The 26173-nt window shown below is 49.4% G+C and overlaps 13 non-coding genes and 1 pseudogene across 13 annotated transcripts; all 14 read left to right on the forward strand.

The window, feature by feature from the left end:
• Positions 1-708: 708 nt before the first annotated feature.
• On the forward strand, positions 709-899 carry LOC142705883 (U2 spliceosomal RNA). Its single transcript, XR_012868378.1, has one exon. It is a non-coding gene; the product is annotated as a U2 spliceosomal RNA (small nuclear RNA).
• A 1343-nt stretch (positions 900-2242) lies between these two features.
• On the forward strand, positions 2243-2433 carry LOC142705884 (U2 spliceosomal RNA). The gene has a single exon (XR_012868379.1). It is a non-coding gene; the product is annotated as a U2 spliceosomal RNA (small nuclear RNA).
• A 1342-nt stretch (positions 2434-3775) lies between these two features.
• LOC142705885 (U2 spliceosomal RNA) lies at positions 3776-3966 on the forward strand. The gene has a single exon (XR_012868380.1). It is a non-coding gene; the product is annotated as a U2 spliceosomal RNA (small nuclear RNA).
• Positions 3967-5272: 1306 nt separating this feature from the next.
• On the forward strand, positions 5273-5374 carry LOC142705917 (U2 spliceosomal RNA; annotated as a pseudogene).
• Positions 5375-10917: 5543 nt separating this feature from the next.
• LOC142705909 (U2 spliceosomal RNA) lies at positions 10918-11107 on the forward strand. The gene has a single exon (XR_012868401.1). It is a non-coding gene; the product is annotated as a U2 spliceosomal RNA (small nuclear RNA).
• A 1344-nt stretch (positions 11108-12451) lies between these two features.
• Positions 12452-12642, forward strand: LOC142705887 (U2 spliceosomal RNA). Its single transcript, XR_012868381.1, has one exon. It is a non-coding gene; the product is annotated as a U2 spliceosomal RNA (small nuclear RNA).
• A 1348-nt stretch (positions 12643-13990) lies between these two features.
• Positions 13991-14181, forward strand: LOC142705888 (U2 spliceosomal RNA). Its single transcript, XR_012868382.1, has one exon. It is a non-coding gene; the product is annotated as a U2 spliceosomal RNA (small nuclear RNA).
• A 1342-nt stretch (positions 14182-15523) lies between these two features.
• Positions 15524-15714, forward strand: LOC142705889 (U2 spliceosomal RNA). The gene has a single exon (XR_012868383.1). It is a non-coding gene; the product is annotated as a U2 spliceosomal RNA (small nuclear RNA).
• Positions 15715-17020: 1306 nt separating this feature from the next.
• LOC142705891 (U2 spliceosomal RNA) lies at positions 17021-17211 on the forward strand. The gene has a single exon (XR_012868385.1). It is a non-coding gene; the product is annotated as a U2 spliceosomal RNA (small nuclear RNA).
• Positions 17212-18555: 1344 nt separating this feature from the next.
• LOC142705892 (U2 spliceosomal RNA) lies at positions 18556-18746 on the forward strand. Its single transcript, XR_012868386.1, has one exon. It is a non-coding gene; the product is annotated as a U2 spliceosomal RNA (small nuclear RNA).
• Positions 18747-20090: 1344 nt separating this feature from the next.
• On the forward strand, positions 20091-20281 carry LOC142705893 (U2 spliceosomal RNA). Its single transcript, XR_012868387.1, has one exon. It is a non-coding gene; the product is annotated as a U2 spliceosomal RNA (small nuclear RNA).
• A 1306-nt stretch (positions 20282-21587) lies between these two features.
• Positions 21588-21778, forward strand: LOC142705894 (U2 spliceosomal RNA). The gene has a single exon (XR_012868388.1). It is a non-coding gene; the product is annotated as a U2 spliceosomal RNA (small nuclear RNA).
• A 1344-nt stretch (positions 21779-23122) lies between these two features.
• LOC142705895 (U2 spliceosomal RNA) lies at positions 23123-23313 on the forward strand. Its single transcript, XR_012868389.1, has one exon. It is a non-coding gene; the product is annotated as a U2 spliceosomal RNA (small nuclear RNA).
• A 1344-nt stretch (positions 23314-24657) lies between these two features.
• On the forward strand, positions 24658-24848 carry LOC142705896 (U2 spliceosomal RNA). Its single transcript, XR_012868390.1, has one exon. It is a non-coding gene; the product is annotated as a U2 spliceosomal RNA (small nuclear RNA).
• Positions 24849-26173: the final 1325 nt, after the last annotated feature.

Consider the following 26173-nt stretch of genomic DNA (forward strand, 5'->3'; position numbering starts at 1 on the left):
GAGGTTGTAGGAGCAAAGAGAAGTTGTCTGTAAAGTTGGTGGATGCCTATTTTCCATTTTGCAGTCCCTTGTCTCCCTCTTGTGGCCTCCTGGAGGCAAATAAATGTGCAAAAAAAAGACAGCCTGGCGGCCGGCTGTTGCAGTGTTGCCCTCTCAGGCAACACTGAGTGACTGACTGAGCCGCACCGTCTTATATAAAGTTCAGACGGAACTTTGCACGTGTCATAGTGGAGCCCTCAGGATTCCAGAGCCAGCTTTCTGACATCATAATGGGGCCTGCCTCAGAGATAGATAAAAGCCTGGGCCCAGGCAGTGTTGGTCAGTGCTGCTCAGCAGGCAGCACTGGACTGGACTGGACTGGATTACAGCTGATACAAGGTGTGAAGGAACAAGGGGTGGCTGTGGGCATGCACTTGCTGCCGCTGCCAGTGTTTATCTGCATGGCAGGAGGGCATTTGGGCGTTGCCAGGAAGGCGTTTTTATGTAGATTCCTCCTCTTTCAGCACTGCATTGTGGTGCAAGCAAAAGAAGCAAATCCTGTGTAGCTTCCTCTCCGGCCTTTATTCACCTCCCTCCCGCTTAGTAGCTGTAAATGTGTGTGAGCCTGCAGGGCCCCATGGAATTGCCTAGGAGTAGGCTGAATCAATCGCTGCAAGGGGTGAACAGCAGTATGGGACAGGCTCGGGCAAGGCAAGGGCCGCTCGGGTTATCGCTTCTCGGCCTTTTGGCTAAGATCAAGTGTAGTATCTGTTCTTATCAGTTTAATATCTGATACGTCCCCTATCTGGGGACCATATATTAAATGGATTTTTAGAACAGGGAGATGGAAATAGAGCTTGCTCTGTCCACTCCACGCATTGACCTGGTATTGCAGTATTTCCAGGACCGGTGCACCCTTCCCTTATGTGTTGACTAAAATCAGATTCCAAAAGTGCTATTTGTGTTTGCTATTGTTTTTGTCTTTCTGATGGGATCTCCCCTTTTAATCCCATTATTTCAACACCTGTTGGACAATGCATTTGTACAGTCATGTGTGATAATGAGCTCATTTATTAAATGCAATTAATTAATACATTGCCACCTCTTGTGTGTGTGTGTGTGTGTGTGTGTGTGTGTGTGTGTGTGTGTGTGTGTGTGTGTGTGTGTGTGTGTGTGTGTGTGTCTTCTGTGTTTCTGTGTTTCCGGCATTTCACATTGGAACAGCTCATTCACCTTCCTTGTCTTCTCTCCGCCCTCCCTTTTAGGTAGGTTAAAGAGCTGCACCTGAGCCAGCCACTGATTGATTGATGCAGCACCACAGTCAAATAGTGGAGTGGAGTAGGGGGAACAGCAAACAGCCATTAAAGCAGCCCGCCCGCCACAATGGACCTACCTGTGTACACTAGATGGATGTGATGGAATGTACTGTCGTCCCTACATTTCCAAGAAGAAGTAAGAATTGCAGTTGCAACAAACCCTTGCTTGCCTACAAAGAGAGCAGCAATTTGGATTTGTTACTATGTTACCTGGAAGAATAACAAACTGTGCAAGGATGGAGGTTGTAGGAGCAAAGAGAAGTTGTCTGTAAAGTTGGTGGATGCCTATTTTCCATTTTGCAGTCCCTTGTCTCCCTCTTGTGGCCTCCTGGAGGCAAATAAATGTGCAAAAAAAAGACAGCCTGGCGGCCGGCTGTTGCAGTGTTGCCCTCTCAGGCAACACTGAGTGACTGACTGAGCCGCACCGTCTTATATAAAGTTCAGACGGAACTTTGCACGTGTCATAGTGGAGCCCTCAGGATTCCAGAGCCAGCTTTCTGACATCATAATGGGGCCTGCCTCAGAGATAGATAAAAGCCTGGGCCCAGGCAGTGTTGGTCAGTGCTGCTCAGCAGGCAGCACTGGACTGGACTGGACTGGATTACAGCTGATACAAGGTGTGAAGGAACAAGGGGTGGCTGTGGGCATGCACTTGCTGCCGCTGCCAGTGTTTATCTGCATGGCAGGAGGGCATTTGGGCGTTGCCAGGAAGGCGTTTTTATGTAGATTCCTCCTCTTTCAGCACTGCATTGTGGTGCAAGCAAAAGAAGCAAATCCTGTGTAGCTTCCTCTCCGGCCTTTATTCACCTCCCTCCCGCTTAGTAGCTGTAAATGTGTGTGAGCCTGCAGGGCCCCATGGAATTGCCTAGGAGTAGGCTGAATCAATCGCTGCAAGGGGTGAACAGCAGTATGGGACAGGCTCGGGCAAGGCAAGGGCCGCTCGGGTTATCGCTTCTCGGCCTTTTGGCTAAGATCAAGTGTAGTATCTGTTCTTATCAGTTTAATATCTGATACGTCCCCTATCTGGGGACCATATATTAAATGGATTTTTAGAACAGGGAGATGGAAATAGAGCTTGCTCTGTCCACTCCACGCATTGACCTGGTATTGCAGTATTTCCAGGACCGGTGCACCCTTCCCTTATGTGTTGACTAAAATCAGATTCCAAAAGTGCTATTTGTGTTTGCTATTGTTTTTGTCTTTCTGATGGGATCTCCCCTTTTAATCCCATTATTTCAACACCTGTTGGACAATGCATTTGTACAGTCATGTGTGATAATGAGCTCATTTATTAAATGCAATTAATTAATACATTGCCACCTCTTGTTGTGTGTGTGTGTGTGTGTGTGTGTGTGTGTGTGTGTGTGTGTGTGTGTGTGTGTGTGTGTGTGTGTGTGTGTCTTCTGTGTTTCTGTGTTTCCGGCATTTCACATTGGAACAGCTCATTCACCTTCCTTGTCTTCTCTCCGCCCTCCCTTTTAGGTAGGTTAAAGAGCTGCACCTGAGCCAGCCACTGATTGATTGATGCAGCACCACAGTCAAATAGTGGAGTGGAGTAGGGGGAACAGCAAACAGCCATTAAAGCAGCCCGCCCGCCACAATGGACCTACCTGTGTACACTAGATGGATGTGATGGAATGTACTGTCGTCCCTACATTTCCAAGAAGAAGTAAGAATTGCAGTTGCAACAAACCCTTGCTTGCCTACAAAGAGAGCAGCAATTTGGATTTGTTACTATGTTACCTGGAAGAATAACAAACTGTGCAAGGATGGAGGTTGTAGGAGCAAAGAGAAGTTGTCTGTAAAGTTGGTGGATGCCTATTTTCCATTTTGCAGTCCCTTGTCTCCCTCTTGTGGCCTCCTGGAGGCAAATAAATGTGCAAAAAAAAGACAGCCTGGCGGCCGGCTGTTGCAGTGTTGCCCTCTCAGGCAACACTGAGTGACTGACTGAGCCGCACCGTCTTATATAAAGTTCAGACGGAACTTTGCACGTGTCATAGTGGAGCCCTCAGGATTCCAGAGCCAGCTTTCTGACATCATAATGGGGCCTGCCTCAGAGATAGATAAAAGCCTGGGCCCAGGCAGTGTTGGTCAGTGCTGCTCAGCAGGCAGCACTGGACTGGACTGGACTGGATTACAGCTGATACAAGGTGTGAAGGAACAAGGGGTGGCTGTGGGCATGCACTTGCTGCCGCTGCCAGTGTTTATCTGCATGGCAGGAGGGCATTTGGGCGTTGCCAGGAAGGCGTTTTTATGTAGATTCCTCCTCTTTCAGCACTGCATTGTGGTGCAAGCAAAAGAAGCAAATCCTGTGTAGCTTCCTCTCCGGCCTTTATTCACCTCCCTCCCGCTTAGTAGCTGTAAATGTGTGTGAGCCTGCAGGGCCCCATGGAATTGCCTAGGAGTAGGCTGAATCAATCGCTGCAAGGGGTGAACAGCAGTATGGGACAGGCTCGGGCAAGGCAAGGGCCGCTCGGGTTATCGCTTCTCGGCCTTTTGGCTAAGATCAAGTGTAGTATCTGTTCTTATCAGTTTAATATCTGATACGTCCCCTATCTGGGGACCATATATTAAATGGATTTTTAGAACAGGGAGATGGAAATAGAGCTTGCTCTGTCCACTCCACGCATTGACCTGGTATTGCAGTATTTCCAGGACCGGTGCACCCTTCCCTTATGTGTTGACTAAAATCAGATTCCAAAAGTGCTATTTGTGTTTGCTATTGTTTTTGTCTTTCTGATGGGATCTCCCCTTTTAATCCCATTATTTCAACACCTGTTGGACAATGCATTTGTACAGTCATGTGTGATAATGAGCTCATTTATTAAATGCAATTAATTAATACATTGCCACCTCTTGTTGTGTGTGTGTGTGTGTGTGTGTGTGTGTGTGTGTGTCTTCTGTGTTTCTGTGTTTCCGGCATTTCACATTGGAACAGCTCATTCACCTTCCTTGTCTTCTCTCCGCCCTCCCTTTTAGGTAGGTTAAAGAGCTGCACCTGAGCCAGCCACTGATTGATTGATGCAGCACCACAGTCAAATAGTGGAGTGGAGTAGGGGGAACAGCAAACAGCCATTAAAGCAGCCCGCCCGCCACAATGGACCTACCTGTGTACACTAGATGGATGTGATGGAATGTACTGTCGTCCCTACATTTCCAAGAAGAAGTAAGAATTGCAGTTGCAACAAACCCTTGCTTGCCTACAAAGAGAGCAGCAATTTGGATTTGTTACTATGTTACCTGGAAGAATAACAAACTGTGCAAGGATGGAGGTTGTAGGAGCAAAGAGAAGTTGTCTGTAAAGTTGGTGGATGCCTATTTTCCATTTTGCAGTCCCTTGTCTCCCTCTTGTGGCCTCCTGGAGGCAAATAAATGTGCAAAAAAAAGACAGCCTGGCGGCCGGCTGTTGCAGTGTTGCCCTCTCAGGCAACACTGAGTGACTGACTGAGCCGCACCGTCTTATATAAAGTTCAGACGGAACTTTGCACGTGTCATAGTGGAGCCCTCAGGATTCCAGAGCCAGCTTTCTGACATCATAATGGGGCCTGCCTCAGAGATAGATAAAAGCCTGGGCCCAGGCAGTGTTGGTCAGTGCTGCTCAGCAGGCAGCACTGGACTGGACTGGACTGGATTACAGCTGATACAAGGTGTGAAGGAACAAGGGGTGGCTGTGGGCATGCACTTGCTGCCGCTGCCAGTGTTTATCTGCATGGCAGGAGGGCATTTGGGCGTTGCCAGGAAGGCGTTTTTATGTAGATTCCTCCTCTTTCAGCACTGCATTGTGGTGCAAGCAAAAGAAGCAAATCCTGTGTAGCTTCCTCTCCGGCCTTTATTCACCTCCCTCCCGCTTAGTAGCTGTAAATGTGTGTGAGCCTGCAGGGCCCCATGGAATTGCCTAGGAGTAGGCTGAATCAATCGCTGCAAGGGGTGAACAGCAGTATGGGACAGGCTCGGGCAAGGCAAGGGCCGCTCGGGTTATCGCTTCTCGGCCTTTTGGCTAAGATCAAGTGTAGTATCTGTTCTTATCAGTCCTTGTAAGGATAGATAGCTCGGAGAACCACTGGGGGCTATAAACACTAGCTTAGCGATCCAAGAGCGTTCCAGACGAAGCCGGCGACGAACTGCGGAGAAGAACCACCGAAGACGAAGATCCAGAAGGGAGAAGCCGCCATCGGGGAAGAAGCTCCGGGAGATCGCTGCCGGGAAGAAGGAGAACTGCGACAGAGACCTTCGGAGAAGAGCCGCTGCTGAAGGGGATCTTTGAAGAAGCTCGGCCGCAGAAGAAGCTCGACGAGGAACCGCTGCGGAAGAAATTTCGTGGAAGAACCTCGGCCAGCAAGGAGAAGATTTGCATAGCTCCGCCCCCTTCGGGAAAGAGCTATCGAAGATCCTCCCCAAGCGACAGGAACAGCTGGAAGAAGCCATGGCCTCAACCAGCAACCCTGCCACCCAGAAGGAGAAGGCTGATGGACCAGGTGAGCCGGCCCAGGCCAGGACATCTCCTCCTGAAGCCTCCTCAAGCCAACAGGCCACCAGGAAGCCGAACCAGGCTGCTCCAACCCTGGAGCCCTGGATGAAGCAGACGGTGGCCCTGAAGCTCAAGGAGGTGGACGGGAGAGTGCCGGACATGACGGAAGAAGTGTTCTGCCAGAAGATGCTCCTGGATCAGGGCTTCGCTAAGCCGGAGACCATCAGTATCCAGGCCTTCATGACCGGGATGTTCTTCGTGACCTTTGCTTCGATCAACATCTGCAGAAGGTACTGGGAGATGGTGAAAGCGGCGAGGCCTGAATCCCCTTTCTCTCGCTTTGTGGGCAACTGCCCTGTCCAAAGAGAGGAAAGGCGGGTGACGGTCTCAATGCGGAACCCACACACCCCCGGCAAAGACATCACCACGCTCCTGAAGCGGTTCTGCACAGTGGTGAGGGAACCCACCCACATCCTGAACGGACTCGGCTTCTGGACTGGCAAGTGGTCGGTAATCGTCCGACTGAACAAGGATTCGAGCGCGGAAGACGGCCTCCAGCACCTGCCCCAGTCATTCTCGCTGGGCAACTCCTACGGCCTCATCTATTACCCGGACATGCCGCAGATCTGCAGGAGATGCAGCAAGAAGGGTCATTCGGTGAAGGACTGCAAGGAGGACGCCTGCAAGAACTGCCGGGTAACAGGACACGAGACCAAAGACTGCCCGAAACGGACAATGTGCAACCTCTGCGGACAAGCAGCCCACTCTTACAAGGACTGCCCGAAGAGGGATCGATCCTGGGCAACTGTAGCAGCGAAAGCTCCAGCCAGAGGGAACCCCGCCCCAGCCAGAGCTCCAGCGGCACAGAAGACCGGGAAAAAGAAGGATGGTAAGAAGACGACAGTCCCTCCCCCCCCTCTCCCGGCCCTCCCTCGCCCTACCCTTCCCACCCTCCCTCGCCCGGCCCTCCCCACCCCCCCGTCCCCAACCCCTGTCACCCCCACTGAGGCTCTCACCTTCTCCTACCCACCCATCTCAGTGGTCCTGTCACCTGCACCTCTCCCAACCCAGCCTCCCTTCTCCCCAGCTCCAGCAGCACTAACATCTTCCTCTCCAGCTGCTGGAGTCCTCTCCCTGGAGGATTTTCCCCCTCTTGTCTCCTCAGGTGCCATCCAGAGGAAGAGAAAGGTGAGGGACAGCCCAGCGGCTGAGTCCTCAAAGCGACAAGTCGTGGAAATCTGCGAAGATTCCCTTGCGCAGCAGGAGGAAATGGAGCAGATGGTGGAGGAACTCGTGTCTGAACCTGAGGTCATCGACTTCACAACAGACATCCAGGTGGCTACAATCCTGGAACAATTTTTGTCAGAGGGCCTGCTGGATCTTTCGGACCCGCCAGGCGAGGAGGATCCGCCCGACCGGACTGGTAACTAAGGTGTATCGTTTGCACTAACCTTCTTTATTCTCCCCCATGGCTGCTAAACTTAACATCTTTAGCCTCAATGTGAGGAGTGTTAGAGATAGGACTAGATGTCAGATGGTGCTAACTTTTCTTTCCAAGCAGTTGAGTGATGTATTTATGCTGCAGGAATGTACTCTCCCCTCTTCCAGGTCATACCATCATCTGGCCAGGCAGTGGACCCATGGCCCGTCCTACTGGTCTGGTGGGGGCGACTGTAAGTCTGCAGGGGTTGCCATCCTGATTAGGGGAGGCGTATTTACTGTTGACTCTGTCCAGGAGCTCGCCTGCGGCCGCTTGTTGGTCGTAGACGGTTCCTGGGCAGGAGAGCCGATTAGGCTCATCAACGTGTACGCCCCCCCTATGAAGGCTGAGCGCCTGGAACTATTCCAGACCCTGCGGACCCAGCTCGCCACTACTAGGGCAGTGGTGATGGCCGGGGACTTCAACTGCCCCATCGAAGAGGATGGACGAAGTTCCGGCACTTCAATCAAGCTGGATGTCAGTTCCAAACTGCTTATCGAGATGGTAACCGAAGCATCCTTGCAGGACGTTGTGGGCTCCATGGGGATCGGCTCTGTGAACTATTCATGGAGCCGACCCGATGGCTCACTTCGTTCTCGGATTGACTTTGTGTTCACCTCCCGGGCAGTCAAGCAGCATGGGCACTCCATGGTCCCCTGCTTCTTCTCTGACCACAGGGCCATTCTCTTCCAGGGTGCCATCGGCCACGGTTTTCCTCCCGGCCCTGGCTCCTGGAAGCTGAATTGTGCCCTGCTGGAAAGAGAGGAGGTACTGGCGGAACTTAGAGACGCCTATATTGTTTGGAGGAATGATAAAGTTTTCTTTGACAAAACCTGTGACTGGTGGGAATATGTTAAAGTTGAATTTCGTTGTTTCTTTCAGGCAAAAAGTCGCCAACAGGCGTGTGAGAGGAAGAGAGACTTCAGAGAGATGCAGCGTCAGCTGCGATCCCTGCAAGACCTCCTTCAATGCGGCTGGGACGTCAGGAAGGAGCTGGAGGAAGCCAAAAAGGGCCTGAAAGGGCACTTTGAGGAGGAATCCAAGCGAATTGTCTTTCGTTCCAAGGTGGAGAACCTGGAGAAGGGTGAGAAATGTAACTCGTTCTTTTTCAGGAAACTCCATGCCGGCCACACGCCCCTGAGGGAACTTCGAGATGAGACCGGAAACATGCATTCTGGGAAGAAGGAGGTGATGGGAGTCGTCACAGACTACTACCAAAGCCTCTACTCCCGGAAAACCACTGACCCCGAAGCCGCCGATAAATTCCTGTCAGGTATCACTAATCATCTTGATCCTGCAGGTACGGAGGCTATGGATGTACCCCTGACGGTGGAGGAACTGCTCTCTGCCGCTAAATCCTTCAGACCCGGCAGGACCCCGGGCAGTGATGGTCTCCCAGCAGAGCTCTATGTAGCGCTGGGGGACTTGATCTGTCCGGACCTGCTGGAGCTCTATGAGGAGATGGTGGTGGAGGGTAGAATGCCACCGTCCTTGAGAGAAGGCATGATCACGATCTTGTATAAGCGGAAGGGAGAGAGATGTGACCTGAAAAACTGGCGTCCCATCTCCCTCCTGAACGTGGACTACAAGATCCTCGCCAAAGTATTGGCCAACAGACTGAAGGTTGTCATCGGACAGATCATCGGATCGGACCAAACCTGCGGCATTCCTGGCCGTAGGGTGGCCGACAGTCTTGCCCTGGTGAGGGACACGGTGCATTACATGCAAAGCCGCCGTACACACGCGGCCCTGGTCAGTCTGGATCAGGAGAAGGCTTTTGACCGGGTCTCTCACGAATTCATGGGTAAGGCTCTGCGTAGGCTGCGGCTGGGCAGGTTGTTCTGTTTGTATGTTAACCTGATGTATTGCGACATTTACAGCTCGGTGCTGGTGAACGGCTGGAAGACTGACCCCTTTCCTGTATCGTCGGGGGTTAGACAAGGCTGTCCTCTTTCACCTCTCCTTTTTGTTTGTGTTATAGAGCTCTTCGCAGAGGCTATCCGGCAGAATGGAGAGATCAGAGGGATCACCGCACCAGGTCCAGGACACTTCGAGGTCAAATGCTCGCTGTACATGGACGACGTGACCGTCTTCTGCGCTGACCAGAGTTCGGTGACTGCACTCGTCCAGACCTGCGAGGAGTTCGGACGCGCTTCAGGGGCAAAAGTCAACTGCGGGAAGTCGGAAGCCATGCTCTTCGGAAAGTGGTACCTGCCTTCTCCTGCCTCCTTCCCGTTTACTATCAAACCGGACTTCATCAAAATTCTGGGAGTCTGGTTCGGTAAGGAAGGTGCAGCCCTAAAGTCGTGGGAAGAACGCTTGGCCAAAGTCAACCAAAGGATCGGACTGTGGAGCCTCAGACAACTCACTATTGAGGGCAAAGCAATGGTCCTGCGTAACGAAGTCTTGCCTGTGCTACAATACACTGCACAGGCATGGCCCCCTCTTGCAACGGTCTCGAGGGCCATTACCAGGACTGTGTTTCGCTTCATCTGGGGCTCGAAAATGGACAGAGTAAAGCGGACTGTTATGTACAAGGAGCCCCGCAAAGGTGGGAAGGGTATACCCGACATTCCCACTCTGCTGCGGATCGCTTTTGCATGTGACTGTGTTCGTAGGACTCTGAGGACAGCAAACGGCTCTGCGGGCAAGGCCATGTCCCGCTACTTCCTCCTTCCCCTCTGGCGAGGTTTTGGCTGGGACAAGTGGGACAGCTCCTTCCCTTACAACTGGCACGCTCCCTGGTTCTACGGAGATGTTGTCCGGTTTGTGAGGGAGCATCAACTGGAGGGTCTTAAGCCCGACTTGTGGAAACCTAAGACGATCCACAAGCACATCAGAGCAAAGGACTCACTGGAGTTTGTTCCAGGGCTTCATGCCGACACGTTGGAGACTGTTTGGACTAACGTGTCATCTGGCAGGTTGACCAATGGGCACAAGGACATTTCATGGATGGCCATCCAGGGAGGACTGCCTCTTAGGTCATTCATGCATGCCCGCAACCTGTGCAAGACCCGGTACTGCCCCAGGTGCCCCTTCACGGAGGAAACATCTTTGCACATTTTCTGGCAGTGCCCCTTTGCACAGGGTCTGTTGAAAGCCTTGGAACATGAACTCAAGGACTCAGTACCCAGGAACAGACTGTCGTACCGCTCGGTACTTTATGGACTATTTCCTGGGAATACCACGGATGGAGCAATCCAGGAAGCCTGGCGCCTTATGAACTGCTTTAAGGACGCTATATGGTTTGCCAGGAACCGTCTGATTTTGCGGAGAGAGAGTGTGTCCGTCCAGGACTGCCGCAGGCTGATCCACAGCCTGCTCAGAGACTATTCCACCTGGGACAGCCCGGACGTCGATGAGGAAGAGGACTGATACTCCCCTTCCCCCCACTCTCCCTTCTTGTGTGTTGTCTTTCAATAAAGCTTCGGGCCTGTGATTTCCCCCTTCCCTATCCCCTCCTACCCACTCCCCTATCCCATCACTTGTCTGTAATGCTTTGTTGTTTGGCTTTAGTGAATGCAAGAATGTTAGTGTAGCATGTGGTGTAATGTATAGCATAGGCTAGCCTGTACTGTGTATTATACTGTCATGTTATGTTTGACGACTGTTATTATTTATTATTTGCTGCTTCATGGCTTGCGCTGCGTCGCAGTAATGTTTGTATGATGACGATTGATTGTCAATAAAGCAATTTTCAATCAAAAAAAATCTGTTCTTATCAGTTTAATATCTGATACGTCCCCTATCTGGGGACCATATATTAAATGGATTTTTAGAACAGGGAGATGGAAATAGAGCTTGCTCTGTCCACTCCACGCATTGACCTGGTATTGCAGTATTTCCAGGACCGGTGCACCCTTCCCTTATGTGTTGACTAAAATCAGATTCCAAAAGTGCTATTTGTGTTTGCTATTGTTTTTGTCTTTCTGATGGGATCTCCCCTTTTAATCCCATTATTTCAACACCTGTTGGACAATGCATTTGTACAGTCATGTGTGATAATGAGCTCATTTATTAAATGCAATTAATTAATACATTGCCACCTCTTGTTGTGTGTGTGTGTGTGTGTGTGTGTGTGTGTGTGTGTGTGTGTGTGTGTGTGTGTGTGTGTGTGTGTGTGTGTGTCTTCTGTGTTTCTGTGTTTCCGGCATTTCACATTGGAACAGCTCATTCACCTTCCTTGTCTTCTCTCCGCCCTCCCTTTTAGGTAGGTTAAAGAGCTGCACCTGAGCCAGCCACTGATTGATTGATGCAGCACCACAGTCAAATAGTGGAGTGGAGTAGGGGGAACAGCAAACAGCCATTAAAGCAGCCCGCCCGCCACAATGGACCTACCTGTGTACACTAGATGGATGTGATGGAATGTACTGTCGTCCCTACATTTCCAAGAAGAAGTAAGAATTGCAGTTGCAACAAACCCTTGCTTGCCTACAAAGAGAGCAGCAATTTGGATTTGTTACTATGTTACCTGGAAGAATAACAAACTGTGCAAGGATGGAGGTTGTAGGAGCAAAGAGAAGTTGTCTGTAAAGTTGGTGGATGCCTATTTTCCATTTTGCAGTCCCTTGTCTCCCTCTTGTGGCCTCCTGGAGGCAAATAAATGTGCAAAAAAAAGACAGCCTGGCGGCCGGCTGTTGCAGTGTTGCCCTCTCAGGCAACACTGAGTGACTGACTGAGCCGCACCGTCTTATATAAAGTTCAGACGGAACTTTGCACGTGTCATAGTGGAGCCCTCAGGATTCCAGAGCCAGCTTTCTGACATCATAATGGGGCCTGCCTCAGAGATAGATAAAAGCCTGGGCCCAGGCAGTGTTGGTCAGTGCTGCTCAGCAGGCAGCACTGGACTGGACTGGACTGGATTACAGCTGATACAAGGTGTGAAGGAACAAGGGGTGGCTGTGGGCATGCACTTGCTGCCGCTGCCAGTGTTTATCTGCATGGCAGGAGGGCATTTGGGCGTTGCCAGGAAGGCGTTTTTATGTAGATTCCTCCTCTTTCAGCACTGCATTGTGGTGCAAGCAAAAGAAGCAAATCCTGTGTAGCTTCCTCTCCGGCCTTTATTCACCTCCCTCCCGCTTAGTAGCTGTAAATGTGTGTGAGCCTGCAGGGCCCCATGGAATTGCCTAGGAGTAGGCTGAATCAATCGCTGCAAGGGGTGAACAGCAGTATGGGACAGGCTCGGGCAAGGCAAGGGCCGCTCGGGTTATCGCTTCTCGGCCTTTTGGCTAAGATCAAGTGTAGTATCTGTTCTTATCAGTTTAATATCTGATACGTCCCCTATCTGGGGACCATATATTAAATGGATTTTTAGAACAGGGAGATGGAAATAGAGCTTGCTCTGTCCACTCCACGCATTGACCTGGTATTGCAGTATTTCCAGGACCGGTGCACCCTTCCCTTATGTGTTGACTAAAATCAGATTCCAAAAGTGCTATTTGTGTTTGCTATTGTTTTTGTCTTTCTGATGGGATCTCCCCTTTTAATCCCATTATTTCAACACCTGTTGGACAATGCATTTGTACAGTCATGTGTGATAATGAGCTCATTTATTAAATGCAATTAATTAATACATTGCCACCTCTTGTTGTGTGTGTGTGTGTGTGTGTGTGTGTGTGTGTGTGTGTGTGTGTGTGTGTGTGTGTGTGTGTGTGTGTGTGTGTGTGTCTTCTGTGTTTCTGTGTTTCCGGCATTTCACATTGGAACAGCTCATTCACCTTCCTTGTCTTCTCTCCGCCCTCCCTTTTAGGTAGGTTAAAGAGCTGCACCTGAGCCAGCCACTGATTGATTGATGCAGCACCACAGTCAAATAGTGGAGTGGAGTAGGGGGAACAGCAAACAGCCATTAAAGCAGCCCGCCCGCCACAATGGACCTACCTGTGTACACTAGATGGATGTGATGGAATGTACTGTCGTCCCTACATTTCCAAGAAGAAGTAAGAATTGCAGTTGCAACAAACCCTTGCTTGCCTACAAAGAGAGCAGCAATTTGGATTTGTTACTATGTTACCTGGAAGAATAACAAACTGTGCAAGGATGGAGGTTGTAGGAGCAAAGAGAAGTTGTCTGTAAAGTTGGTGGATGCCTATTTTCCATTTTGCAGTCCCTTGTCTCCCTCTTGTGGCCTCCTGGAGGCAAATAAATGTGCAAAAAAAAGACAGCCTGGCGGCCGGCTGTTGCAGTGTTGCCCTCTCAGGCAACACTGAGTGACTGACTGAGCCGCACCGTCTTATATAAAGTTCAGACGGAACTTTGCACGTGTCATAGTGGAGCCCTCAGGATTCCAGAGCCAGCTTTCTGACATCATAATGGGGCCTGCCTCAGAGATAGATAAAAGCCTGGGCCCAGGCAGTGTTGGTCAGTGCTGCTCAGCAGGCAGCACTGGACTGGACTGGACTGGATTACAGCTGATACAAGGTGTGAAGGAACAAGGGGTGGCTGTGGGCATGCACTTGCTGCCGCTGCCAGTGTTTATCTGCATGGCAGGAGGGCATTTGGGCGTTGCCAGGAAGGCGTTTTTATGTAGATTCCTCCTCTTTCAGCACTGCATTGTGGTGCAAGCAAAAGAAGCAAATCCTGTGTAGCTTCCTCTCCGGCCTTTATTCACCTCCCTCCCGCTTAGTAGCTGTAAATGTGTGTGAGCCTGCAGGGCCCCATGGAATTGCCTAGGAGTAGGCTGAATCAATCGCTGCAAGGGGTGAACAGCAGTATGGGACAGGCTCGGGCAAGGCAAGGGCCGCTCGGGTTATCGCTTCTCGGCCTTTTGGCTAAGATCAAGTGTAGTATCTGTTCTTATCAGTTTAATATCTGATACGTCCCCTATCTGGGGACCATATATTAAATGGATTTTTAGAACAGGGAGATGGAAATAGAGCTTGCTCTGTCCACTCCACGCATTGACCTGGTATTGCAGTATTTCCAGGACCGGTGCACCCTTCCCTTATGTGTTGACTAAAATCAGATTCCAAAAGTGCTATTTGTGTTTGCTATTGTTTTTGTCTTTCTGATGGGATCTCCCCTTTTAATCCCATTATTTCAACACCTGTTGGACAATGCATTTGTACAGTCATGTGTGATAATGAGCTCATTTATTAAATGCAATTAATTAATACATTGCCACCTCTTGTTGTGTGTGTGTGTGTGTGTGTGTGTGTGTGTGTGTGTGTGTGTGTGTGTGTGTGTGTGTGTGTGTGTGTGTGTCTTCTGTGTTTCTGTGTTTCCGGCATTTCACATTGGAACAGCTCATTCACCTTCCTTGTCTTCTCTCCGCCCTCCCTTTTAGGTAGGTTAAAGAGCTGCACCTGAGCCAGCCACTGATTGATTGATGCAGCACCACAGTCAAATAGTGGAGTGGAGTAGGGGGAACAGCAAACAGCCATTAAAGCAGCCCGCCCGCCACAATGGACCTACCTGTGTACACTAGATGGATGTGATGGAATGTACTGTCGTCCCTACATTTCCAAGAAGAAGTAAGAATTGCAGTTGCAACAAACCCTTGCTTGCCTACAAAGAGAGCAGCAATTTGGATTTGTTACTATGTTACCTGGAAGAATAACAAACTGTGCAAGGATGGAGGTTGTAGGAGCAAAGAGAAGTTGTCTGTAAAGTTGGTGGATGCCTATTTTCCATTTTGCAGTCCCTTGTCTCCCTCTTGTGGCCTCCTGGAGGCAAATAAATGTGCAAAAAAAAGACAGCCTGGCGGCCGGCTGTTGCAGTGTTGCCCTCTCAGGCAACACTGAGTGACTGACTGAGCCGCACCGTCTTATATAAAGTTCAGACGGAACTTTGCACGTGTCATAGTGGAGCCCTCAGGATTCCAGAGCCAGCTTTCTGACATCATAATGGGGCCTGCCTCAGAGATAGATAAAAGCCTGGGCCCAGGCAGTGTTGGTCAGTGCTGCTCAGCAGGCAGCACTGGACTGGACTGGACTGGATTACAGCTGATACAAGGTGTGAAGGAACAAGGGGTGGCTGTGGGCATGCACTTGCTGCCGCTGCCAGTGTTTATCTGCATGGCAGGAGGGCATTTGGGCGTTGCCAGGAAGGCGTTTTTATGTAGATTCCTCCTCTTTCAGCACTGCATTGTGGTGCAAGCAAAAGAAGCAAATCCTGTGTAGCTTCCTCTCCGGCCTTTATTCACCTCCCTCCCGCTTAGTAGCTGTAAATGTGTGTGAGCCTGCAGGGCCCCATGGAATTGCCTAGGAGTAGGCTGAATCAATCGCTGCAAGGGGTGAACAGCAGTATGGGACAGGCTCGGGCAAGGCAAGGGCCGCTCGGGTTATCGCTTCTCGGCCTTTTGGCTAAGATCAAGTGTAGTATCTGTTCTTATCAGTTTAATATCTGATACGTCCCCTATCTGGGGACCATATATTAAATGGATTTTTAGAACAGGGAGATGGAAATAGAGCTTGCTCTGTCCACTCCACGCATTGACCTGGTATTGCAGTATTTCCAGGACCGGTGCACCCTTCCCTTATGTGTTGACTAAAATCAGATTCCAAAAGTGCTATTTGTGTTTGCTATTGTTTTTGTCTTTCTGATGGGATCTCCCCTTTTAATCCCATTATTTCAACACCTGTTGGACAATGCATTTGTACAGTCATGTGTGATAATGAGCTCATTTATTAAATGCAATTAATTAATACATTGCCACCTCTTGTTGTGTGTGTGTGTGTGTGTGTGTGTGTGTGTGTGTGTCTTCTGTGTTTCTGTGTTTCCGGCATTTCACATTGGAACAGCTCATTCACCTTCCTTGTCTTCTCTCCGCCCTCCCTTTTAGGTAGGTTAAAGAGCTGCACCTGAGCCAGCCACTGATTGATTGATGCAGCACCACAGTCAAATAGTGGAGTGGAGTAGGGGGAACAGCAAACAGCCATTAAAGCAGCCCGCCCGCCACAATGGACCTACCTGTGTACACTAGATGGATGTGATGGAATGTACTGTCGTCCCTACATTTCCAAGAAGAAGTAAGAATTGCAGTTGCAACAAACCCTTGCTTGCCTACAAAGAGAGCAGCAATTTGGATTTGTTACTATGTTACCTGGAAGAATAACAAACTGTGCAAGGATGGAGGTTGTAGGAGCAAAGAGAAGTTGTCTGTAAAGTTGGTGGATGCCTATTTTCCATTTTGCAGTCCCTTGTCTCCCTCTTGTGGCCTCCTGGAGGCAAATAAATGTGCAAAAAAAAGACAGCCTGGCGGCCGGCTGTTGCAGTGTTGCCCTCTCAGGCAACACTGAGTGACTGACTGAGCCGCACCGTCTTATATAAAGTTCAGACGGAACTTTGCACGTGTCATAGTGGAGCCCTCAGGATTCCAGAGCCAGCTTTCTGACATCATAATGGGGCCTGCCTCAGAGATAGATAAAAGCCTGGGCCCAGGCAGTGTTGGTCAGTGCTGCTCAGCAGGCAGCACTGGACTGGACTGGACTGGATTACAGCTGATACAAGGTGTGAAGGAACAAGGGGTGGCTGTGGGCATGCACTTGCTGCCGCTGCCAGTGTTTATCTGCATGGCAGGAGGGCATTTGGGCGTTGCCAGGAAGGCGTTTTTATGTAGATTCCTCCTCTTTCAGCACTGCATTGTGGTGCAAGCAAAAGAAGCAAATCCTGTGTAGCTTCCTCTCCGGCCTTTATTCACCTCCCTCCCGCTTAGTAGCTGTAAATGTGTGTGAGCCTGCAGGGCCCCATGGAATTGCCTAGGAGTAGGCTGAATCAATCGCTGCAAGGGGTGAACAGCAGTATGGGACAGGCTCGGGCAAGGCAAGGGCCGCTCGGGTTATCGCTTCTCGGCCTTTTGGCTAAGATCAAGTGTAGTATCTGTTCTTATCAGTTTAATATCTGATACGTCCCCTATCTGGGGACCATATATTAAATGGATTTTTAGAACAGGGAGATGGAAATAGAGCTTGCTCTGTCCACTCCACGCATTGACCTGGTATTGCAGTATTTCCAGGACCGGTGCACCCTTCCCTTATGTGTTGACTAAAATCAGATTCCAAAAGTGCTATTTGTGTTTGCTATTGTTTTTGTCTTTCTGATGGGATCTCCCCTTTTAATCCCATTATTTCAACACCTGTTGGACAATGCATTTGTACAGTCATGTGTGATAATGAGCTCATTTATTAAATGCAATTAATTAATACATTGCCACCTCTTGTTGTGTGTGTGTGTGTGTGTGTGTGTGTGTGTGTGTGTGTGTGTGTGTGTGTGTGTGTGTGTGTGTGTGTGTGTGTCTTCTGTGTTTCTGTGTTTCCGGCATTTCACATTGGAACAGCTCATTCACCTTCCTTGTCTTCTCTCCGCCCTCCCTTTTAGGTAGGTTAAAGAGCTGCACCTGAGCCAGCCACTGATTGATTGATGCAGCACCACAGTCAAATAGTGGAGTGGAGTAGGGGGAACAGCAAACAGCCATTAAAGCAGCCCGCCCGCCACAATGGACCTACCTGTGTACACTAGATGGATGTGATGGAATGTACTGTCGTCCCTACATTTCCAAGAAGAAGTAAGAATTGCAGTTGCAACAAACCCTTGCTTGCCTACAAAGAGAGCAGCAATTTGGATTTGTTACTATGTTACCTGGAAGAATAACAAACTGTGCAAGGATGGAGGTTGTAGGAGCAAAGAGAAGTTGTCTGTAAAGTTGGTGGATGCCTATTTTCCATTTTGCAGTCCCTTGTCTCCCTCTTGTGGCCTCCTGGAGGCAAATAAATGTGCAAAAAAAAGACAGCCTGGCGGCCGGCTGTTGCAGTGTTGCCCTCTCAGGCAACACTGAGTGACTGACTGAGCCGCACCGTCTTATATAAAGTTCAGACGGAACTTTGCACGTGTCATAGTGGAGCCCTCAGGATTCCAGAGCCAGCTTTCTGACATCATAATGGGGCCTGCCTCAGAGATAGATAAAAGCCTGGGCCCAGGCAGTGTTGGTCAGTGCTGCTCAGCAGGCAGCACTGGACTGGACTGGACTGGATTACAGCTGATACAAGGTGTGAAGGAACAAGGGGTGGCTGTGGGCATGCACTTGCTGCCGCTGCCAGTGTTTATCTGCATGGCAGGAGGGCATTTGGGCGTTGCCAGGAAGGCGTTTTTATGTAGATTCCTCCTCTTTCAGCACTGCATTGTGGTGCAAGCAAAAGAAGCAAATCCTGTGTAGCTTCCTCTCCGGCCTTTATTCACCTCCCTCCCGCTTAGTAGCTGTAAATGTGTGTGAGCCTGCAGGGCCCCATGGAATTGCCTAGGAGTAGGCTGAATCAATCGCTGCAAGGGGTGAACAGCAGTATGGGACAGGCTCGGGCAAGGCAAGGGCCGCTCGGGTTATCGCTTCTCGGCCTTTTGGCTAAGATCAAGTGTAGTATCTGTTCTTATCAGTTTAATATCTGATACGTCCCCTATCTGGGGACCATATATTAAATGGATTTTTAGAACAGGGAGATGGAAATAGAGCTTGCTCTGTCCACTCCACGCATTGACCTGGTATTGCAGTATTTCCAGGACCGGTGCACCCTTCCCTTATGTGTTGACTAAAATCAGATTCCAAAAGTGCTATTTGTGTTTGCTATTGTTTTTGTCTTTCTGATGGGATCTCCCCTTTTAATCCCATTATTTCAACACCTGTTGGACAATGCATTTGTACAGTCATGTGTGATAATGAGCTCATTTATTAAATGCAATTAATTAATACATTGCCACCTCTTGTTGTGTGTGTGTGTGTGTGTGTGTGTGTGTGTGTGTGTGTGTGTGTGTGTGTGTGTGTGTGTGTGTGTGTGTGTGTCTTCTGTGTTTCTGTGTTTCCGGCATTTCACATTGGAACAGCTCATTCACCTTCCTTGTCTTCTCTCCGCCCTCCCTTTTAGGTAGGTTAAAGAGCTGCACCTGAGCCAGCCACTGATTGATTGATGCAGCACCACAGTCAAATAGTGGAGTGGAGTAGGGGGAACAGCAAACAGCCATTAAAGCAGCCCGCCCGCCACAATGGACCTACCTGTGTACACTAGATGGATGTGATGGAATGTACTGTCGTCCCTACATTTCCAAGAAGAAGTAAGAATTGCAGTTGCAACAAACCCTTGCTTGCCTACAAAGAGAGCAGCAATTTGGATTTGTTACTATGTTACCTGGAAGAATAACAAACTGTGCAAGGATGGAGGTTGTAGGAGCAAAGAGAAGTTGTCTGTAAAGTTGGTGGATGCCTATTTTCCATTTTGCAGTCCCTTGTCTCCCTCTTGTGGCCTCCTGGAGGCAAATAAATGTGCAAAAAAAAGACAGCCTGGCGGCCGGCTGTTGCAGTGTTGCCCTCTCAGGCAACACTGAGTGACTGACTGAGCCGCACCGTCTTATATAAAGTTCAGACGGAACTTTGCACGTGTCATAGTGGAGCCCTCAGGATTCCAGAGCCAGCTTTCTGACATCATAATGGGGCCTGCCTCAGAGATAGATAAAAGCCTGGGCCCAGGCAGTGTTGGTCAGTGCTGCTCAGCAGGCAGCACTGGACTGGACTGGACTGGATTACAGCTGATACAAGGTGTGAAGGAACAAGGGGTGGCTGTGGGCATGCACTTGCTGCCGCTGCCAGTGTTTATCTGCATGGCAGGAGGGCATTTGGGCGTTGCCAGGAAGGCGTTTTTATGTAGATTCCTCCTCTTTCAGCACTGCATTGTGGTGCAAGCAAAAGAAGCAAATCCTGTGTAGCTTCCTCTCCGGCCTTTATTCACCTCCCTCCCGCTTAGTAGCTGTAAATGTGTGTGAGCCTGCAGGGCCCCATGGAATTGCCTAGGAGTAGGCTGAATCAATCGCTGCAAGGGGTGAACAGCAGTATGGGACAGGCTCGGGCAAGGCAAGGGCCGCTCGGGTTATCGCTTCTCGGCCTTTTGGCTAAGATCAAGTGTAGTATCTGTTCTTATCAGTTTAATATCTGATACGTCCCCTATCTGGGGACCATATATTAAATGGATTTTTAGAACAGGGAGATGGAAATAGAGCTTGCTCTGTCCACTCCACGCATTGACCTGGTATTGCAGTATTTCCAGGACCGGTGCACCCTTCCCTTATGTGTTGACTAAAATCAGATTCCAAAAGTGCTATTTGTGTTTGCTATTGTTTTTGTCTTTCTGATGGGATCTCCCCTTTTAATCCCATTATTTCAACACCTGTTGGACAATGCATTTGTACAGTCATGTGTGATAATGAGCTCATTTATTAAATGCAATTAATTAATACATTGCCACCTCTTGTTGTGTGTGTGTGTGTGTGTGTGTGTGTGTGTGTGTGTCTTCTGTGTTTCTGTGTTTCCGGCATTTCACATTGGAACAGCTCATTCACCTTCCTTGTCTTCTCTCCGCCCTCCCTTTTAGGTAGGTTAAAGAGCTGCACCTGAGCCAGCCACTGATTGATTGATGCAGCACCACAGTCAAATAGTGGAGTGGAGTAGGGGGAACAGCAAACAGCCATTAAAGCAGCCCGCCCGCCACAATGGACCTACCTGTGTACACTAGATGGATGTGATGGAATGTACTGTCGTCCCTACATTTCCAAGAAGAAGTAAGAATTGCAGTTGCAACAAACCCTTGCTTGCCTACAAAGAGAGCAGCAATTTGGATTTGTTACTATGTTACCTGGAAGAATAACAAACTGTGCAAGGATGGAGGTTGTAGGAGCAAAGAGAAGTTGTCTGTAAAGTTGGTGGATGCCTATTTTCCATTTTGCAGTCCCTTGTCTCCCTCTTGTGGCCTCCTGGAGGCAAATAAATGTGCAAAAAAAAGACAGCCTGGCGGCCGGCTGTTGCAGTGTTGCCCTCTCAGGCAACACTGAGTGACTGACTGAGCCGCACCGTCTTATATAAAGTTCAGACGGAACTTTGCACGTGTCATAGTGGAGCCCTCAGGATTCCAGAGCCAGCTTTCTGACATCATAATGGGGCCTGCCTCAGAGATAGATAAAAGCCTGGGCCCAGGCAGTGTTGGTCAGTGCTGCTCAGCAGGCAGCACTGGACTGGACTGGACTGGATTACAGCTGATACAAGGTGTGAAGGAACAAGGGGTGGCTGTGGGCATGCACTTGCTGCCGCTGCCAGTGTTTATCTGCATGGCAGGAGGGCATTTGGGCGTTGCCAGGAAGGCGTTTTTATGTAGATTCCTCCTCTTTCAGCACTGCATTGTGGTGCAAGCAAAAGAAGCAAATCCTGTGTAGCTTCCTCTCCGGCCTTTATTCACCTCCCTCCCGCTTAGTAGCTGTAAATGTGTGTGAGCCTGCAGGGCCCCATGGAATTGCCTAGGAGTAGGCTGAATCAATCGCTGCAAGGGGTGAACAGCAGTATGGGACAGGCTCGGGCAAGGCAAGGGCCGCTCGGGTTATCGCTTCTCGGCCTTTTGGCTAAGATCAAGTGTAGTATCTGTTCTTATCAGTTTAATATCTGATACGTCCCCTATCTGGGGACCATATATTAAATGGATTTTTAGAACAGGGAGATGGAAATAGAGCTTGCTCTGTCCACTCCACGCATTGACCTGGTATTGCAGTATTTCCAGGACCGGTGCACCCTTCCCTTATGTGTTGACTAAAATCAGATTCCAAAAGTGCTATTTGTGTTTGCTATTGTTTTTGTCTTTCTGATGGGATCTCCCCTTTTAATCCCATTATTTCAACACCTGTTGGACAATGCATTTGTACAGTCATGTGTGATAATGAGCTCATTTATTAAATGCAATTAATTAATACATTGCCACCTCTTGTTGTGTGTGTGTGTGTGTGTGTGTGTGTGTGTGTGTGTGTGTGTGTGTGTGTGTGTGTGTGTGTGTGTGTGTGTGTCTTCTGTGTTTCTGTGTTTCCGGCATTTCACATTGGAACAGCTCATTCACCTTCCTTGTCTTCTCTCCGCCCTCCCTTTTAGGTAGGTTAAAGAGCTGCACCTGAGCCAGCCACTGATTGATTGATGCAGCACCACAGTCAAATAGTGGAGTGGAGTAGGGGGAACAGCAAACAGCCATTAAAGCAGCCCGCCCGCCACAATGGACCTACCTGTGTACACTAGATGGATGTGATGGAATGTACTGTCGTCCCTACATTTCCAAGAAGAAGTAAGAATTGCAGTTGCAACAAACCCTTGCTTGCCTACAAAGAGAGCAGCAATTTGGATTTGTTACTATGTTACCTGGAAGAATAACAAACTGTGCAAGGATGGAGGTTGTAGGAGCAAAGAGAAGTTGTCTGTAAAGTTGGTGGATGCCTATTTTCCATTTTGCAGTCCCTTGTCTCCCTCTTGTGGCCTCCTGGAGGCAAATAAATGTGCAAAAAAAAGACAGCCTGGCGGCCGGCTGTTGCAGTGTTGCCCTCTCAGGCAACACTGAGTGACTGACTGAGCCGCACCGTCTTATATAAAGTTCAGACGGAACTTTGCACGTGTCATAGTGGAGCCCTCAGGATTCCAGAGCCAGCTTTCTGACATCATAATGGGGCCTGCCTCAGAGATAGATAAAAGCCTGGGCCCAGGCAGTGTTGGTCAGTGCTGCTCAGCAGGCAGCACTGGACTGGACTGGACTGGATTACAGCTGATACAAGGTGTGAAGGAACAAGGGGTGGCTGTGGGCATGCACTTGCTGCCGCTGCCAGTGTTTATCTGCATGGCAGGAGGGCATTTGGGCGTTGCCAGGAAGGCGTTTTTATGTAGATTCCTCCTCTTTCAGCACTGCATTGTGGTGCAAGCAAAAGAAGCAAATCCTGTGTAGCTTCCTCTCCGGCCTTTATTCACCTCCCTCCCGCTTAGTAGCTGTAAATGTGTGTGAGCCTGCAGGGCCCCATGGAATTGCCTAGGAGTAGGCTGAATCAATCGCTGCAAGGGGTGAACAGCAGTATGGGACAGGCTCGGGCAAGGCAAGGGCCGCTCGGGTTATCGCTTCTCGGCCTTTTGGCTAAGATCAAGTGTAGTATCTGTTCTTATCAGTTTAATATCTGATACGTCCCCTATCTGGGGACCATATATTAAATGGATTTTTAGAACAGGGAGATGGAAATAGAGCTTGCTCTGTCCACTCCACGCATTGACCTGGTATTGCAGTATTTCCAGGACCGGTGCACCCTTCCCTTATGTGTTGACTAAAATCAGATTCCAAAAGTGCTATTTGTGTTTGCTATTGTTTTTGTCTTTCTGATGGGATCTCCCCTTTTAATCCCATTATTTCAACACCTGTTGGACAATGCATTTGTACAGTCATGTGTGATAATGAGCTCATTTATTAAATGCAATTAATTAATACATTGCCACCTCTTGTTGTGTGTGTGTGTGTGTGTGTGTGTGTGTGTGTGTGTGTGTGTGTGTGTGTGTGTGTGTGTGTGTGTGTGTGTGTCTTCTGTGTTTCTGTGTTTCCGGCATTTCACATTGGAACAGCTCATTCACCTTCCTTGTCTTCTCTCCGCCCTCCCTTTTAGGTAGGTTAAAGAGCTGCACCTGAGCCAGCCACTGATTGATTGATGCAGCACCACAGTCAAATAGTGGAGTGGAGTAGGGGGAACAGCAAACAGCCATTAAAGCAGCCCGCCCGCCACAATGGACCTACCTGTGTACACTAGATGGATGTGATGGAATGTACTGTCGTCCCTACATTTCCAAGAAGAAGTAAGAATTGCAGTTGCAACAAACCCTTGCTTGCCTACAAAGAGAGCAGCAATTTGGATTTGTTACTATGTTACCTGGAAGAATAACAAACTGTGCAAGGATGGAGGTTGTAGGAGCAAAGAGAAGTTGTCTGTAAAGTTGGTGGATGCCTATTTTCCATTTTGCAGTCCCTTGTCTCCCTCTTGTGGCCTCCTGGAGGCAAATAAATGTGCAAAAAAAAGACAGCCTGGCGGCCGGCTGTTGCAGTGTTGCCCTCTCAGGCAACACTGAGTGACTGACTGAGCCGCACCGTCTTATATAAAGTTCAGACGGAACTTTGCACGTGTCATAGTGGAGCCCTCAGGATTCCAGAGCCAGCTTTCTGACATCATAATGGGGCCTGCCTCAGAGATAGATAAAAGCCTGGGCCCAGGCAGTGTTGGTCAGTGCTGCTCAGCAGGCAGCACTGGACTGGACTGGACTGGATTACAGCTGATACAAGGTGTGAAGGAACAAGGGGTGGCTGTGGGCATGCACTTGCTGCCGCTGCCAGTGTTTATCTGCATGGCAGGAGGGCATTTGGGCGTTGCCAGGAAGGCGTTTTTATGTAGATTCCTCCTCTTTCAGCACTGCATTGTGGTGCAAGCAAAAGAAGCAAATCCTGTGTAGCTTCCTCTCCGGCCTTTATTCACCTCCCTCCCGCTTAGTAGCTGTAAATGTGTGTGAGCCTGCAGGGCCCCATGGAATTGCCTAGGAGTAGGCTGAATCAATCGCTGCAAGGGGTGAACAGCAGTATGGGACAGGCTCGGGCAAGGCAAGGGCCGCTCGGGTTATCGCTTCTCGGCCTTTTGGCTAAGATCAAGTGTAGTATCTGTTCTTATCAGTTTAATATCTGATACGTCCCCTATCTGGGGACCATATATTAAATGGATTTTTAGAACAGGGAGATGGAAATAGAGCTTGCTCTGTCCACTCCACGCATTGACCTGGTATTGCAGTATTTCCAGGACCGGTGCACCCTTCCCTTATGTGTTGACTAAAATCAGATTCCAAAAGTGCTATTTGTGTTTGCTATTGTTTTTGTCTTTCTGATGGGATCTCCCCTTTTAATCCCATTATTTCAACACCTGTTGGACAATGCATTTGTACAGTCATGTGTGATAATGAGCTCATTTATTAAATGCAATTAATTAATACATTGCCACCTCTTGTGTGTGTGTGTGTGTGTGTGTGTGTGTGTGTGTGTGTGTGTGTGTGTGTGTGTGTGTGTGTGTGTGTGTGTGTGTGTCTTCTGTGTTTCTGTGTTTCCGGCATTTCACATTGGAACAGCTCATTCACCTTCCTTGTCTTCTCTCCGCCCTCCCTTTTAGGTAGGTTAAAGAGCTGCACCTGAGCCAGCCACTGATTGATTGATGCAGCACCACAGTCAAATAGTGGAGTGGAGTAGGGGGAACAGCAAACAGCCATTAAAGCAGCCCGCCCGCCACAATGGACCTACCTGTGTACACTAGATGGATGTGATGGAATGTACTGTCGTCCCTACATTTCCAAGAAGAAGTAAGAATTGCAGTTGCAACAAACCCTTGCTTGCCTACAAAGAGAGCAGCAATTTGGATTTGTTACTATGTTACCTGGAAGAATAACAAACTGTGCAAGGATGGAGGTTGTAGGAGCAAAGAGAAGTTGTCTGTAAAGTTGGTGGATGCCTATTTTCCATTTTGCAGTCCCTTGTCTCCCTCTTGTGGCCTCCTGGAGGCAAATAAATGTGCAAAAAAAAGACAGCCTGGCGGCCGGCTGTTGCAGTGTTGCCCTCTCAGGCAACACTGAGTGACTGACTGAGCCGCACCGTCTTATATAAAGTTCAGACGGAACTTTGCACGTGTCATAGTGGAGCCCTCAGGATTCCAGAGCCAGCTTTCTGACATCATAATGGGGCCTGCCTCAGAGATAGATAAAAGCCTGGGCCCAGGCAGTGTTGGTCAGTGCTGCTCAGCAGGCAGCACTGGACTGGACTGGACTGGATTACAGCTGATACAAGGTGTGAAGGAACAAGGGGTGGCTGTGGGCATGCACTTGCTGCCGCTGCCAGTGTTTATCTGCATGGCAGGAGGGCATTTGGGCGTTGCCAGGAAGGCGTTTTTATGTAGATTCCTCCTCTTTCAGCACTGCATTGTGGTGCAAGCAAAAGAAGCAAATCCTGTGTAGCTTCCTCTCCGGCCTTTATTCACCTCCCTCCCGCTTAGTAGCTGTAAATGTGTGTGAGCCTGCAGGGCCCCATGGAATTGCCTAGGAGTAGGCTGAATCAATCGCTGCAAGGGGTGAACAGCAGTATGGGACAGGCTCGGGCA

Source organism: Rhinoderma darwinii, unplaced genomic scaffold, assembly GCF_050947455.1.
Source record: "Rhinoderma darwinii isolate aRhiDar2 unplaced genomic scaffold, aRhiDar2.hap1 Scaffold_3407, whole genome shotgun sequence".
Taxonomy (NCBI): Eukaryota; Metazoa; Chordata; class Amphibia; order Anura; family Rhinodermatidae; genus Rhinoderma; species Rhinoderma darwinii.